General features: G+C 57.6%; 1 protein-coding gene across 6 annotated transcripts in view; it reads right to left on the bottom strand.

Annotated features, from left to right (window-relative positions):
- Positions 1–17,050, bottom strand: part of TSPAN9 (tetraspanin 9) — a 226,588-nt gene that overhangs the window by 141,199 nt on the left and 68,339 nt on the right. For all 6 annotated transcript variants that reach the window (XM_058282593.2, XM_058282594.2, XM_058282595.1 and 3 more), the window contains one exon: positions 8,003–8,114. The gene's annotated coding sequence lies outside the window, so the exon portion shown is untranslated. The remainder of the gene's footprint in view (positions 1–8,002; positions 8,115–17,050) is intronic.

Here is a 17,050-nt window from a genome sequence, read left to right as displayed (position 1 = left end):
TCCATTGCTGGGCACTCAGGACCCAGGTCTAGGGGAGGGGCTGCTCACCCGGGAGGCAGGAGTGTCCGCAGGACGCCCAGGTGCCTTCCACAAGGAGGGGTGAGCTGGACACCAAGTCCCAGCCCACCTGGCGCCAGACCAAACCCTGGGGTGGAGGCCTGCAAGGGAGGGGCCGGGCATCGAGGGACATGGGGGCGACCAATGAGCGGACCCCCGCAGTGCCCGCCCAGGCCGGGAGGGCCGGGAGGTGGCAGCTGCCTTATTTTAAACAGGGACAGAAAGCTGGTACCTTTGAAAACAGAGAGAGTAGCTTTCTTACATGCAGTTTCCAATCTGATCAGACTCCTGGGGGAGAAATTTCCTGTAACTAAGTCCCTGTGGGAATGAGAGCTGGAAAAGGAAAACCTGCTCTGAGAGCTGTCTGAGCAAGCAGCCAAATGACACCCCAAATCCAGCAGGGCGGCCCATTTGCAGGGAAATTCACTTATGCTTGATTGTTAGGCTTTTACTCTTCAATTCCCAAAGATTGGATTAGTTTAAAACAGGTGGGGGGGGGAGGGAAAGGGGGGAGGGCAGGGGACGGAAATTCAATTCATTACTGCCCTGTTCTGGTCAAGGGTTAGCGAGGACATCCCTGGGAATGGGGACCTCGGTCCCGACGAGGAAGGCAGGGGAGAAGGCTGCCGGGCTGCTCGGTCGCCCCGTCAGCCTGCCGAGGACCATGTGCAACCCTGGTGCCTGCCCAGCTGGTGGCATCTGCCTCCAAGGGGAGACGGCAGGGAACGCCTGGACGGGGGCCAGGAGGGCACCAAATGCGAGGGCTGGTGACGGCAGCCGCCCCCTCCCCTCCTGTAAGCAATCCCCAGCACAGGGTTATTTCCAGGCACTTTTTCCTGTGAGAAAAGAATGGGAGGAATGCAGCCCGGCCATTACCCAAATCCACCCCACGGCGGCTCCGTGCCCGACGGCGTACGGTGGGGGGGCCCTCCGGAGCCTGTCATCAGAAAATCCAGTTAAGAAACTGGACTGGCAGCCAGAAACTAGTGACATAGGTAATGCAAGACGAGCGCCTCCCTTAGAGCGAACGCGCTGCACACACACTCACATACACACACGCACATACACACGTGCACATACACACAAACACAACCGCACGCCAGCTCCCGGTGCACATACGCACGTGTGCCCATATGCACACGTGCACACATGCTCGCACGTTCTATAGGCATGTGAGAGCACACCAGCCACGCCAGCCTCTACACACCGCGTGGAAAGGTGGCCAGAAACACTCCTGCACTTTTATAGCTCTTCAGGGACGTGATCTCCAGGAAGTGCTAGCAATTGCAATCCAATTGTGTCCCTGGCTGGAGAAGCCGGCTGGAGACCGGGGACCGTGCAGGGGAGGAAGAACTTCATTGGGAAAAAATGTGGACAGAGAGTGGAGAGGAAGGACAAAGGCTCGGATGCAGGGGCCTTGCTGCGAAACCAAGCGCCCTGCGTGCCCTTGCCCTGCGCCCTCTCGCCCTGCTTGCTCTCGCCCTGCGCCCTCTCGCCCTGCTTGCTCTCGCCCTGCGCCCTCTCACCCTATGCCCTCTCGCCCTGCGCCTGGAGCTGAGCTGGGAGCAGCGAGTTAGAAGGCACGGGGGAGTTGAAGTCCAGGCAGGGGCAGGGGCAGAGTGCACTGTCCTGGAGACTGGCACCCTGAAATCGGCCTCTCAGGGGGCTAAGCATAGGTCACCCCCACCAGAAGGAGGGCTCAGACAAGCTGAGCCCCAAAACGCTCGCTGTCTTCGCTCATTAGCCCAGATGGACTGCCGGAGAAGGAACGGGCCAAGCACGTGGGGTCCTGAATTCTACACAGCGGCAGCAGCAGGGGCGGCACCATAACCCTGCACGCACGACAGAAACCTGCGGGTCAAAGAGCGCCACCCCCAGTCGACGGCAGGAACTAACGCCGCCACCAGGGTCCCGCTACCCCCCACGCCCCTCGGGGTTTCATAAAGCGGTTCTTCCAAAGTAAACACCCCCCAAAAAATAAATAAGTAAACAAAGCGCCGGCTCCCTGGGTGGCCTCAGTTGAGCCTCTTGGTCTCTCTCTGGGCATCAGTCGCCCCTTGTGTCAGGATAAGGGGGTGAGCTAGGGGCTTGCTGGGGACCCTCCCTAGTCCAATCCCCACAGAAAGGGTAAGCCAGCCCATCATCATTCAGGCAGAGGGCCTGGAACGACCAAGGAGACCGAGACGCGGCTCTCTGTACCCTGGCAAAAGGTAACACACACACACACACACACGCAGGTACCTCCTGCACGCCACCTTTCTCCCTACGTTTAAATGGTGGATGTGGGCTGGAGGAGAAGGAACTGGCGAGACCAGCTAAATTCTACACTCCCCGGGACGTGGGTGCCCCCGCCCAATGCTACCCGCACCCCTAGGCACACCCCACCACTCATTAGATGTCCTAGTCCGGCTGAATGAGTGAATGAACAAAGGCTCCTCAAAGGCATGCTTCAGGAGAAAGTACTTGGGAATTTCTGTTCCCAAACCTAACTTTGCATTGAAACCACCCGAAAAGCTTTTCAAAATGCAGGTTCCTGCCCCACTCCCAGAAATCTGGAAAGAGAGCCCAGGAGTCTGAATTATGGGAAAGCTCCCCAGATGTCTCTAACTCTAAGCCAGGTTTGGAGTCACTGATGAGTATTATTTGGCTAACACTCCTGCAGCCCTGCACTGGGACCGGATGAAGCTAAGAAATAAAAACAAAGAAAGTGACTCTCCTAGAGCCTCTCTTTTTTTCAAAGAGCTGAAAACAGATCTTAGGCTGCGATGCTCTTACCTGTTGCACTGAGACCAGTCCTGCCCTGTCCGCAGCCTGGCAGGCGGAGGGCAGCGTGAGAAAAAACACCACGTCCCTCGACTTCTCTCCGCTTAGCTCCTGCAGAACACGGGGCAGGCGGGGCCCGCAAGGACTCAGCTGGACTTCAAAAAAAAAAGGGCACAGGCCAGGACCCTGTGCCTGCAAATACTGCAGTGCTAGGACGAGTATCCTGTACCCCCCTGCCCAGGTTCCAAGCACAGGACACATGTGTGCTTTTTTTTTTTTTTTTTGAGGTATTGGCACCAGGGATCGAACCTGGGACCTCATTATGTGGGAAGCCAGCGCTCAACCACTGAGGCACATTGGCTCCCCTGAACTGGTTTTCTTTGTTTTTTTTTTGTTTTTAGGAGACACCAAGAACCGAACCCAGGACCTCCTGTGTAGGAAGCAGGCGCTCAACCACTTGAGCCACATCCGCTCCTGCGCCTGTGCATTTATGGATAACCCACCCCAGCTCGGACCCCAGACGCTGAGTGTTACCAATGCCAGAAGAAACAGAGACCCCCGGCCCCTTGTGCTCAGGCCTCCACCCACCTCTCCATGCTGGAGGCAGGCGAGGGACCCTCCTTTCGTTCATTCATGGAAATCACAGCAAGGCAAGGAAGCACCAAGCAAAGGAAGAGAGTTAGAAGGGCTCAGACTCCCCAGTGGAGACGACGGAGGAGCGGTGGGACTTCTATTCTTTCCACTTAGAGCAGCCTCCCCGAGGCACTGCAGCGGAGGGGCTGAAAGCTGGCTGCATGCACCCCACAAGCACCCCAAGCCCCCTCCCTCGGCAACTAGAGACCCCTCCTTGAGACAGGAGCCTAAGTGCCGAGAGGCCCCCTCTCCTCCTCAGCCCCCTCCTCCCCCCGGCCCTGGACGAGACTGATGGAGCTGGGACAGCTGCAGCAGTGAGGAGGGGTGGGTAACAGCTGGATGGAGGGGGCCTCCCCCGACCCAGGCACAGTCCCAGCCAGGGCTGGAGAGGAGGACAAGAGCCAGGGCTCCTCCGCGCATCTCATTACGGAGCGGAATGCAAGCATGCAGCTCCGCAGACCTTCCTCCCTGGCCCTCCTGGTCCTGCTTGGGGGCAGGTGTCTCCAGATTCCACAAATAGCAGGGCCGCCCAGCACCGTGGTGCAGGCTCCAGGCCCGGTGATGGCAGCCGCGCTGCTCTGGGGCAGTCCCCCGCAGGCATCCTGTGCTTCCCCACGCCACAGCCCGCGCCCTTGCGGCCCCGAGGCCCCAGCCTGCCCCTGCCAGCCGCCAGGACTCGGGTGGCACGGGAAGAAGCCCAGGACCCAGACCCCCAGCCCAAGAGGGTGCAAGGTGGCACAGGGCAGCGCCGGCCTGGGGGTCAGCAGATGCAGGGCTGTCACAAAGTAACCTTCTGGCTTAACTTCTGAAATGCCCCCACGGCAGTGTGGCTCTAGAGGACGCGCTAGCCTCAGGGGAAGGATAGCCGCAGGTGGCTCAAAAGGGGACCGGAGCCAGGGGGAGGAACCATTTCGCATTGCTGCAGGGGTGACACCCTCGGGATGGTGGCTCCAACAGGCCCTCCAACTCAGGTCATGCCCCCAAGTGAGGGTCTCCACGCCTGGCCGTCCTCTCCTTGGCTCCAGCACCCAGGAGGATGCAGCAGGCAGCTGTCACCACACTTCATTTTTGGGATGCATAGGATGCTTGTCATTTTTCCCAGCCCCCCAGTGGCCTCCTGGCCCTTCCCAGCTCAGGTCTGCACCTTGCCCAGAGCAGGAGTGTCACCCCTCCTCCTGTCCAGCAGCCCTTCCACGGCCCACCTGACTAAAAGGAGGGACAGGGTACCTCCTATAATCAGGCACCTCCTACGGTCAAGGTACCACCAACGTACTTTCACTTAAAATACTTTCACGTATTCCCCCCAGAAATGCTGCAAGGCAAGTGTGGTTAAGCCCATTTTCAGATGAGGAAACTAAGGCTTAGAGAAGGTAAGGTACTTGCATAAGCTAGTGACACAATCTGAACACAAGCCCAGAGAGTCTGACTTTGAAGCTTACATTCTTACTACACCACGCTGAGGCCATGGAATCCAAGAGCAGTGGATAGAAAAAAGAAGCCCCCTCTGAATTAGAGGTGGGGTGGGCATCACCATCCCAGAATCCTCAGGAGTGGGGAATAAACTATGGTCTAGCGTGGACTCACTGGTATTCTACTATAGACTTACTGTGATTCTAGCAACGGAAAAAATTATATCATTAATGTGGAGGCAGTGGCTACTGGAGGTGCTGAAGATGGGGAGAGGGACAAAGAGGTGTAATATGGGGTCATTTTCGGGACTTGGAGTTGTCCTGAATGGCACTGCAATAACAGATACAGGCCATTACAGAGCCTGCCATAACCTGCAGAATTGTGTGGGAGAGCGTGTAAACTACAGTGTAGACTATAATCCATGCTTAGTGGCAGTGCTCCAAATGGGTGCATCAATTGCAATGAATGTACCACACTCACGGAAGAAGTTGTTAATGTGGGAAAAGTGGGAGGTGTGGGAGTGGGACATATGGGAATCCCTTATATTTTTTTTACATAACTTTTTTGTTCTCTAAGTATCTTATAAAAGTAAATGAAAAATATATTAAAAAAAAAATAGAAAAAGAACCAGGCACAGCCGCTCTCCTCCTCCAGGGAATTCTGTGCACATGTCAGCAGGAGGGGCACAACCTAGAGCTCCTGGAGAGAGCTCAGAATCCCAGGTAGGCCTGGCCTGGGGCGGTGAAGAAAGGCCCCAGAGGCAAAGCAAGCGGGGGAGGAAGACAGTGGAGGGAACGGAGAAGCAGTGGCAAGGAAGAAGGGCAAAGCACGTGCAGACACCTGAATGCATTCCAAGTGTGATTCATTTCTTACACACTTGTTCACCCACTGTCTGCCTTCCTCGGTTAGACCAGACCGCAGGCTCAAGAAAGCCGTGACCTTGGCTGTCTTCCTCAAAGCTGTTTTCCTAGCACTAGACGATGCCTGGCAAATAGTAAGTGCTCAGTAAACATGTCCAGGGACTATGGAGAAAAGAAAAAGACCTCCTTCTGCCTGTTCAGGGTTGACCATGAAGAAGTCTGCCCGACAGCAGCCCCTCCTCAGCTCCCCAAGGCTCCTGTGGCATCTGGGGGACGTTGTCCCCCTCTGATGGGTTCCCATCCCTGGCCCAGCCCACTGCGCCCATCTGTCCCTTGGCCTTCAGCCCCAGCCCCAGCCAGGTCCTCAGTCTAGGCTATTAGGGCCGAGAGAGGCCTCAGAGGTCATCTGGTCCAAGCTTCCACATTACAGATGAGAAGACCGAGACCCAAAGAGGGCGTGGGCTGGCCTGCAGGTGCACGGTTTCAAAGTGGAGACGAGTTTCTCACGACGGTGCCAGCGGGAGCTTAGAGATGGACGCCCACCGCCAAGCCCCCAGTGGCCTGCAGCTTGCTCCCAGGGCTGCGCCCGGCGCCGGCAGCCCATCTGTGCCTGGAGCCTGCCAAGCGGCCTCTCCTCCCCCGTGCCTATGTTAATAAAACCCACCACAGGTGACTTCGGAACATTGCACTGGGGGAGGCTTTGGCTGGCCATGGCACCAGGCCCTTAATTTCCGATTTCCCAGCCTGACACCCCTGACAGTCCGAGCCCACTCTGCTCTGAGCCCCATGTGGTCATGCATCACCGAGGCTGATGCCAGCCATGCCTTCCCCCTGCCATCTGGTCAGGGAGCGAGGGAGGAGCAGGATGGCATGATCTTGGCAGACAGCCGTTGGGAAGCTGAGACACCTGCCCCTGCTCCAACCTCACTGTGTATGTGCTATTGGGGTGCAGGGGTGAGGAACATGCTCCCTCTTCTTCTGGGACTCGGTTTACCCGTAAGTACTCAGGAATCTCCAGCCCTCAACTCAGCACAACCTGTTCATATGGGCATTTCTCCACCCCAGGTATAAAGAAGGAGCTTCCGGGGGCAGATGTGGCTCAGGCGGTCGAGTGGGAGGTCCCGGGTTCAGTCCCCAGTACCTCCTAAAAAAAATAATAAGCAAAGGACAAAAAACTAACTCGGGAGTGATATGGCTCAGTGGCTGAGCGCCAGCTTCCCATATACAAGGTCCCAGGTTCAATCCCCAAGCCTAGAACCTAAAAAAAAAAAGAGATACCCATAAGGAAGCCCAAATGAGCACCTGCTAGATGCCAGGCACCGTGTAGTGCACAAAGAAGCCAAAGGTAATGGCCCTTGCCCTAGAAAAGCTCTCAGTTGAGACAGGAGGATGGAAACAGTTCACATAAAAAGGTATTTTCAAGAAGCAGATACGGCTCCACCTGCTGGGCGCCCACCTACCACATAGGAGGTCCCAGGTTAGGGTCCCAGTGCCTCCTAAAAGAAGATAAGCAGATGCCACCCCCGCCCACAATGAGCTAGATGTCACCCCCCTCTGCTACTAGTTAGACACCACCCCCACCACAATGAGCAGATGCCACAGGCCCCAGAAGCCACAGCTGTGGTGGAGCAGATGTGGCTCAGGCCATTGGGCACTCGCCTCCCATGTGGGAGGTCCCAGCTTTGGTTCCCAGTGCCTCCTGGAGAAGGCGAGCAAACAATGAGCAGACAGATGAGAGAACCATCTAGGGGAGGGAGAGAATAAATAAAAAGGAAAATAAAGTAAATAAATAAATCCTAAAAAAAAAAGTTTTTTTTAAAAAAAAGGGAATTTTCCAAAATGAGAGCATTGCCAAGTAAACCATAGAGCAAGGGGACTGGGGACCAGCACAATCAGAGGAGATGTGACAGAGGGAGCTGTGAGCAGGCCCTGGGAGATAGGGGGCTTTCGAGAGTCTGGAGGCAGGTGCAATGCATTCTGGGTGCTCACCAGAGGCAAGCACGGTCCCTACTGACGGGCCTCGGAGTCTAAGCAGGAGTCAAGGTGAGCAGATGTGGTGTCCACTCAAGGATGCCCAGGGTTGCTGGGCGTGTGGGGGTGCTCACGTGGCAGAGAGGAAGCAAAGAAAGGAGCCTTGAACTTGATCAGCTTGATGTGTGAAAACAAGGAGTAACATTTTCTAGGTAACCTTGTGTTAAGCAATGAAGCAAAGGAAGGCAGATTTGAAGTCACATTAAGGGCTAAGCAACAGGAGGCCCAGGCTCCAGCCCCAAACCTACCTCAGACAGGCCAGGTCACCTCGGTCAGATCCCCACTGTTCTCAGCAACTCTGTCCTCCTCTGTGAGCGGAGAACTTGGATTTAATTTCTCAGGTTCCTTCCAGCCCCCAAGCTGCCAAATTAAAAGCAAATGAAAGAACATTACAAACTCATGATATTTAAAATACATACATAGATAAAGAGCAATAGAAATAGCGATATATATGTATAGGTGAATTGGCACACACACACACATTCCTCAGCTGTGTTCACCGAGAGGCTCTAAAAGCACTGACACCCCAGTAGCAATGAACACACATGGTACCCAGATCTTGGTTTCTAAACACCATTCTCCAATAAAGGAACCAGGTGACCTAGAGAAATGATTGATTACAGGACCAGGGCAGGAAAAATATGAGTCTAGAGCATGATATGGTGCCAGAAAATAAGGAAGTGCTCAAAAAAGGATGGGGCCTGTCAAAAGGACAGAGGAGATAATTCAAAGGAGCTCCCAATGGCCAAAGCTGAAATAATTTTCCAACAAAATAAGTAATCCAGAGCACAGAGTTATAATTCATAGAATAAAATGAATACCCATAGTGATAAAAATAATTAATCAAATAAAAAATAGGGAGCAGATGAAGTGCAAACAGTTGAGCTCCCGCCTCCCACACGGGAGGTCCCAGGTTTGATTCCCAGTGCCTCCTGAAAAAACAAAAACGAACAACAAGCAAAAGTAACGAGAAAACCAACCCAGGGAAGCCAATGTGGCTCACTGGTTGAGTGCCACCTTCCCATATACGAGGTCCTGGATTCAATCCCTGGCCCCAGCACCTCAAAAACTAATAATAATATTAAATAAATAAATGGAAAGGGGAGCAGGTATAGCTCAGTGGTTGAGCGCCTGCTTTACATGTATGAGGTCCCAGGTTCAATCCCCAGTACCTCCTAAAATATAAATAAATAATAAGTGGGGAGAAGGGACAGCTCTTCCTAATAGGAGAACTCCAAAATAAATGTAGAAGGAATGAGGGAAGTAGAAAAGCTAAAATCTGGGACTGAGGAAGAGAGGGAGTTATAACTCAGAGGCTACAGAGTTTCTGTTTGAGGGAATCAAACAGTTTGGGTAATAGATGTTGATAACGATTACACAACATTTTGACTGTAATTAATACCACTGAACTGTTCAACTGAAAATGGGTAAAATGGGAAATTTGGGGCTGTATATATGTTACTGCAATTAAAGGTTTAAAAAAAATACCACAGAGCAAACACCATAGTAACAACTGTTACAGGCAAGACTCACTGATGGAGGCTAAAATTAGTGGGTAGGAGTTTGAGGAGAAACAGGATATTTGCACAATCTCAAAGTACTTCTCCCAAATATTTATTAATTACAAAGAAAAAGTGGTAATTGCACAGTGGAGGAAGTGGGCAGACAGCACCTTGTCCAAGTAATCCAGGTCAACCTCAGCAGTAAGGGGACACAGGGACATCATGTATCCTTTGAAATGAGGCCCTGAGACGGGCACATACACTCTGTGGAATTTTTCCCAAAAATGTGTAACCTTGATCTCATCATGAGAAAGTGTAGGACAGCCCAAAGCAAGGACTTCTGCAAAGTCTTGCCCGGGCCCTTCAAAACTGCCAAGGACAAGAAAGCCGAGAAGGAGACCAAGGAAGCAGGACGACTAAATGCAACGTGGGATCCTGGGCTAGAGAAAAAGACATTTGTGGGGAAAGCAGTGAAATCCAAAAAAAAAAAAAAAAAAGTGTATTGCTTAGTTACTATTATACCGCTGTCAATTTCTTGGTTTTGATGCTTTCATTACGGCTATGTAGGGTGTTAATAACAACAAAAGCAAAAGAAAGAAAGGGTGTGTGTGCCACAGGCACACGTGTCCATGCCGTCGGGGCACGCGTGTTGCGATCGTGGGAACACGAGTAAGTGTACGAGAGTGCCGGGGGGTGGGGCGCCGGCAGGAGGGAGAAAGGCCTTTTGCTGTTTCAGGCGGCGTGCTGAGCCTCGGATCTGATTTTCACAAAAGGATTACTCGATTACATTCTTTACCACGGGCAGCTGTCCCTGTCAAATAAATAATCATCGCCTTACATTTATATATCACCTTTCATCCCACGGCCCTTTTCTTACAGCCGGGACCAGCCTGGGAATGGCTTCAGCCCCTCTTGGGGGAGGGAGGGAGACTTAGGGAGGGGGCCGTCCCCCAGCCAGAAGACAGCCGAAACCCCCGCCAGTTTCCAGGCGCTGGAGCGCCGGGACCCCCAGCCAGAGAAGGGGAAGCTCAGCTGCCAAGGGGAAGGGGGGCGGGGGGGGCTGGCTGATGGAGCAGGGCCAGGGCCAGGGCGAGCGTGGCTGGCAGCAGGCTCCCCAGCAGGACACCGTGCCCGGCAGCGTCCACCCAGCAGAGCAGAGCAGAGCGGGTGCGGGCAGGCGCCTCCCGAACCTCTCCGTGCCTTGGTTTCCTCGTCACTCGGGATGATGGTGAGCATAAAGCCACGGTCTTTGAGCGTCCAGCACAAGGCCTGGCAGAGAACCAACAGTCACCTGCTGGCCCCCCGAGAAAGAGCCCCAAGCAAGGGCCAGACCAAGAAAGAGGGCTGCGGGGCCAGGCGGAAAGCACAGAGACACCTCCTAGTGCCCAGGACAGAGGCTGAAGGTTGCCCGAGAGGCTGACCGTCCACCGCAGGGCAGAGCGGGGTGGGGTGCCTGCGCCAAGCCTTCGAGGAGGCGACTGTCCTCCCGTGGAGACTGTTCCAGCAAAAGCTGCCCTGTAGGGTGCACAGAGGGGGGCCATGCAAGAGGAGGGAGAGACAAGGATGAATGGCCCCAGCAACAAAGACACGTGCCAGCCCAGATGCCCCCGGCCCTGCTGCTGGCTGCCTGCCATCTAGGCGGACAGACAGGGGCCCCCTGAAAGCCGTCGCCAGCTGTGAGGCAGGCCGAGGGCAAGCGAGAGGACGGGGCGGGGAGGCCCCTCTGGGCAGTGGGTCCCGCAGGCCTGTTGGAAGAAGCAGGCCTTCTCCAGGCCGGGAAAGAAGTGTGGGGCTCCGAGGAGCGCACGGGGGCGGGGGACGCCGGCACAGGGACCGGCCCACCACGGCGTGCCCCGGGCAGGGCACCGTCACCGCCCTGCTGGGGAACGAGCGGGGTGGGGTGCTCCTGGGAGCCCCCACAGCACCAGGAAGCTGGGGGGGAGAAGCTTTGGCATCGAGGTTGTGAGATTTTTTTTAAGCTTCCGATGACACGGGATATCCAGGAGCTGACAGAGACCCCCAATGTCATACGAAACCCAAGGCCAGTCCTGGTCCTGGCCGGGAGCCCGAGCCCCCAGGTGCTAAGCCCCCGGCTCCCCCAGCCTCTGCACAGAACCCCACACTGCCCCTGGGCCTCTTCCACGCACCTGGGGCCCCCTCCCTTCGTCCTTCCCCAACAAACCTGAAGTGTCCCTTGGTCACACATCTGCCCACGCTTCCTTCTAATCTTCTGACTCAAACCCCACATTTCTCCCCAGCCTCCCACCACAAACCTCCAAACTTCCACTGGTCCACACCGCTGAACCCTTTCTTTCCCCTGCCCTTTTCCAGGAACCCCGCTATTTCCTTCTGTCCTCACCCCCTGAACCTCAAAGCACCCACTTGCCCTCCAGCCTTCCTTCTGGCCTCCCACACCTAACCCCAAAACATCCTGACATCCTCCCACGACACACCCCAAACTACCCTCCGACTTCCCTACCAAACCTAAAATCATCTTCAACTTCTCCAAAGAGACCCTAAAGGGTGGAACGCCGAGAGCAGCACCTCCCAGCCCGCCTAGGGTTCAGGGCAGGCACTCTACCACCAGCCTGTCGCGGGCAGACACATCTCAGGCCAGGATGTCAACACCCGGACTGGCCTGTACCCCGGCTGGTCATCAGGACAAGTCCTTCAGCTTCGGCTAAAATGCCTGGGGAGCTTCCTGGGGTCCAGGCCCCAGTGCTCTCTGCCAGCTTCCCCTGGGACACACCAAACTGGCCTCGAACGGCACAGCATTGCCAAACTGCTGCGACTCTGCCCCTGCGCAGCGCAGGCCACTCCTGGCCGCGGGCCACACCGTGAGTAGCACAGGCCTAGATGACGCTCTCCTCCTGGGCTTGCCCTGAGAGGCCCTTCCACGGCCCAAACCAACAGGCTTTGCCCAGCGGGCAAACCAAGAGCCAAGGGGGTACAACCCAATTCTGTACCCCCGGAGCCAGCCAGAGCCTGCTGGTCTGATGGGGTCACATGGGGGCAATGGCCTGGGCCCCTGAGGTGTCAGCCGCGGGGGCCGGAGCGAAGGGAGAGAAACCCACCTGAGGCGCCGCAGGAATCAGAGGAAGGTGGAGCCCTGTGGACCCTCAAGAAGGGGGGTGAGGCAGGGCAACTGCAAGAAATCGCATGTCCCCCAAGTCGTCCCAAACAAAAGCCAGCCCCCGTGGAGAAGGCCCCTCCCAGGGACATCGACGCATGGTCCACGAGGGGACCTGTGGACACAGGGGCAGCCTGGCCTCGGAGGTGGGATGGGGGGAGAGGAGGGGGGCCAGTGTGTGAACAGAAAGGAGGGAAATCTAATCAAAACCGGTTCCCACTCAGCCACCTGCTGAATGCACGCTCGGTCGTTCCCGGGCAGAAGGCTCACGAAAAGCGCCGCCAGAGGTTCATCTCCTTGGCCTCAGATGGAGGGAAAGAGCAAGGAGCCGAGCCTCCATCCTCCCCAACCGCCCCCACCCACCCCCAGAAGAAGAAAAAGGCCATGAAGCTGAAATCTGAGAAGATGCCAGCGGGCAGCAGGAGGCAATTTACAGCCGGGAAAACCGAGCGCTTGGGCCAGATGTGGGCCCTGGGGAGGGGGCCGAGCTCCAAGTGCGCCTGCTCCGAGGGGCGGGGGAGGCCGAGGGCGCCTCGCCCGGGACACCCTCGTCCTGCAGCCCTGGGCTCCCGAGCTGGGGACCAGGGGACAGCTTCCTGCCTGTCCAGGGGGCAGCACGGGGGGGAGGGGAGCAGGAGAGGGGGAGCAGGAGAGGGGCTGCAGGGCAGACAGGAGGGTGCAGGGCCTCCCCACACCTGCAGGCCCAGGGCCTGGAAGGAGGCACGGAGAGAAAATGAGGCAATGGGAGGGAGCTAAACGGGGGGAAGGCAGGGAAGAAATTGGGGGGAGGCCCAGACATGAGGGCCAGGTGAGTGGGCAGAGGCGGGCGCGGGCAGAAGGAGTGCAGGGGCCTCTTCTCATCCGAACCAGACGCCCCTGGCCCGGTTCCTCCCTCTAACACGCGTGACTCCAGGCCGTGAGCGAAGCCCCAGCAAGGAAACGGAGCTCATTCCCCTGCTTGGCGTGGCCCCCCCGGGAGAGGAGCTCGTCTTCCCGCACTGATGAGCTTCCTCTTTCAGGCAAGACTGCAGCCCCCCCCCCCCCGCAGGCCTCCCGCCGCGCACCCCCCTACCAAGGTGGGGAAGGACGGGAAATCACGCCCTCCGGCCGGCGGCGAGCGCTCCATTCTGGAATGAGAAGCGCTGGCCGCTGCCCCTCGCCAGCCAGCCACGGGTGAGGCCGGGTGAGGCGAGTGGACCACTGACATCGCACAGCCAGGGAGAGGGAGCGCCAGGGCGGAACGGCGCTCCCCACTCCCCCACTCCCCCACTCCCCCACGCAGCCTTCCTCTGAGCCCCCAGGCCACACAGCCCCAGTTTCAGGAAACAAAGCTGCCCCTCTCTTGAGCATCCAGGGGCCTGAGATGGACGGCAGGGGGGAAGGAAGTCAAGCCCCCTAAAGAGCTGAAGGCAGAAATCCGTGTGACAAGGGGTGGAATTATTTCCCCAGGAAAAAAAAAAATTTAATTAAAGCCCTCCCCAACCAGACCCCGGGGCATTTAGCTATAAGCTGATGTAATACGGGGAGGAGAGGCCAAGGGGAAAGGATCCCCCCCCCAAAGCAAGTCTGTTGCCAGGAGCACAACAGGGAGGTCACAGCTGGAGAAAGACAAGCCAAGCAGGATGTGGGGGCCCGGCTGAGTGCTCGGCCGTCTGCTGCAAAGCAGAAGCCTTTGAACTGGCATCCCAGGGGACAGCGCTCTCTGGAGGCCCAAATCCAGCCTGGAACGGATGCACGGTGCCCAGAGCAGAGCGTGTCAGTGGCATCAAAGGGGACTGCTTCTACCGGTGGGAGCCAGGCAGGGGGCCGGGCAGGAAGCAGGCCCTGGGGTGGGCAGGGGAGTTTGGACACTGGCCTGGGCTCCAGAGGTGGACAGCCGGTCCTCCAGCAGGAAGGGAGCGGCCAGGGGAGGGGCGGCGGGGAGGCGGGCAGGGCTGTGCCCACCGGCCCACAGACCCCCACCTCTCGGCGGCTCGCCATCCCCTGGCAAAGCTGACTTGCCCACCCCGGGCCCCAGGCCCGAGCCCAGAGTGGGCGGGGAGGCCCGGGATCTCGAGAAGACCCATCTTGGAGAGGGCACCCCCGCTGCCGCACCCAGGTTTGGCCGGGGAGGGGGCCGGCTGGAAAGGGGCTCCAAGCCCAAGCCCCACCTGCCTTGGATGGGCCCAGATCGGTGCTGGCAGCTCAAAAGGCCGATGGGAACTCAGTTCCCAGTAGGAGAACCCCACCCCCACCCCACCCACCCCGCTGGCCCCTCCCCCACTGGTCAGCTGGCTGAAGGTCCTGGCAGCTGGGACCACCTGGTGGGCCCCACAGTGCAGTGTGGGCGCCTTCTCCAGCTCAGGGCTGAGCTCCTGCTGCCCCCTCCCCCCAGCTCCGGGTATATGACAGTGGACTGCACAGAGGAGGCCAGCGGGAGGCGCAGCTTACGGCTTGTCCTGCCAAGCTCTCCTGCCCCCAGCTCTGCTCTCCCGCAGGCTGGGTTCCGTGGCAGCCCCCAGGGCCTGTATACAGTGTTCCCTTCCCAGGGTGGTGGGCTGGGGACACAGTGTACCGGGATAGATTTCCTGATCTCAGGCAGCCAAGTGAGTGCTCTGCTCACTTCCGCCAATCCACAACATGCACACCTGCTTCACGGAAAAAAAGAGAACTACATGAGTAAGAGAAGACAAGCGCGAGCCCGACCGTGGCACCAAAGGACCAGGCTTAGCATCCCGTCTTGGGGATGTCGTGCTAGCCCCCCACTTCCCTGGGCTTCCATCTCCTCACCTGCCCAGAGCTACCCCAGGACCTAACAGACGGGCTGCCGAGGAAGCCAGGGGGACCGTGGAAGACGAGAGAGAACCGCGTGAGCTGCAAAGCGCACTGTCGGGTGATGTGCCAAGTGCTGAAGACTGACGGCGAGCGGGTGTGGAACTGATCGGCAGGGTTCGGATTGAAATGCCTGCTCGGCCCCCCCCAGCTGGGAGCAGTGGGTTGAGGAACCACAGCCACGAGCTGTCCTGAGGAGTAAAGGAAGGCAAGGAGAGAGGCAGGGCCTCCCTGGCTTCCTAGAGGAAGCACCAGATGGACGCAAGCTCTTGTTACCTATCATTATCAGTGGGGTGCGCGTCTGTGCCTCGTGCTGTCATCCCTCCCAGGCTAGGAGTCACCACGCCGTCACCCCTGCCCCTGCCCCAGCTGCACCTCCAGGGGGTCCCAAGCAGCCTCTTCAGCTGGGGACCCCTCAGAGAGCCCCTGGACTTTCCTCGATGACACCCAGCCCCGAGGCCTCTAAGGCCCTCGAACACCCAGCAAGGTAAGCACGATCAAGGCCTTCCCGTTAGGAGGAGCTGCGCCCCATTCGGGCACATTCTGCAGCAGCCCGGGTCCCACCGGGGGGGTCCTGAAAAGCCACCTCCCCACGCTGGAAGATGGCTGCTTCTCGGGACTGCGTGGGAGAGTGGGACGTAGCTCCAAGAGGGCGGTCTTTCTTTGCACCCATCTGTGACCTGTGACGAGAACTCCGAGAGCCTCCGGGCTCGCCAATGGACGTGGCTGGACTCCCAGCGCCAAGGGCTTGGAGAAGAAAATCAGCCTGGAGGAGAAATTGAAGCATTTCCTGCTGCCATCTAGTGGTCAAGACAAAGAAGGGCGGGCCACAAGCCAGAGGGCCACCAGAGTCTGGGTGACCGGTAGCCCCTCATCCCCCTAAAGCCGGGCCAGGGGTGAGTGATCAGCTTGGCGTGGCCAAGCCTAGGACAAGGCAGAGGGCATCAGACAGATAAAAAGGGTACCCCCCCCAAAAAAAAATAATGCCTGCTGGTTGTCTTCCCAGGGATTGGGGGTGGGGGCAAGGATGGTTCCCCGGCCCTCAGGACAGATAACAATGGGCTCCCTAGCCTGTGGGGGAACAGGTGAGTACAACGAACAGGTGAGCACAACGCGGCCCTGCCCACAGGAGCCTTCTGTGGCGTCTCTCCTCTCAGCCTGGCACCATCCACTCCCAGCACCCCCACATCAAGCTACTGCTTGGGGGTGCCACGCCCGTCCCCACACCAGTCCCTCCACCTGCAGGCCTTTTCCTCCCTTCTCCACCTGGAGCACTTTCCCGTTCAATCCCCACTGCCTCTTCCAGGCAGCCCGCCATCACTCTCTCCTCACACTCCAGCGATGAGAAGTGGCCAGCTCCCTTCTGGCCTCCTTCTGGGAAGACGCGGGGCCCCCAGCAGCCATCTGCCATGCCAAGCACCACGGCCGCTGCCCCCAGCCCTCCCTCCAGCCCTCCCAAAGGCCCATCTGTCTGCCGGCCTGCCCCAGGTGACCTTCCACTCTATGCAGCGACCTTGAGCAGAGGGGATGGCCCTCGCAGATGGGCACAGCCCGAGACCCAGGCTCCAGCGTTGGCAGACCCCGTCCTGCCCATGTCACGTGCCTGGTAACTTTCTTCCTTCCTCCAGCCCTCACATTCCCCCATTTATAGGATTGAGGATCAGCTCTTAGATCCCTTTCAGGACAAAGTATCTATGACGCTAACTCATGCTAATGTGTCAGTGGCCAGTAATAGCTAACTGTGTAACTGCTCCCACAACACTCCCATCTTCAGAGGGGAGGAAGTCTCCATCTCCCATTCATTCATTCATACGGTAAAAACACAGCGGCGTTCAATGCGTTTTGCTGGTGCC

Source organism: Dasypus novemcinctus, chromosome 20 (genome assembly GCF_030445035.2).
Source record: "Dasypus novemcinctus isolate mDasNov1 chromosome 20, mDasNov1.1.hap2, whole genome shotgun sequence".
Classification (NCBI taxonomy): Eukaryota; Metazoa; Chordata; class Mammalia; order Cingulata; family Dasypodidae; genus Dasypus; species Dasypus novemcinctus.
The sequence above is the reverse complement of the archived record's forward strand: the minus strand, read 5'-3'. Positions and strand labels throughout refer to the sequence as shown.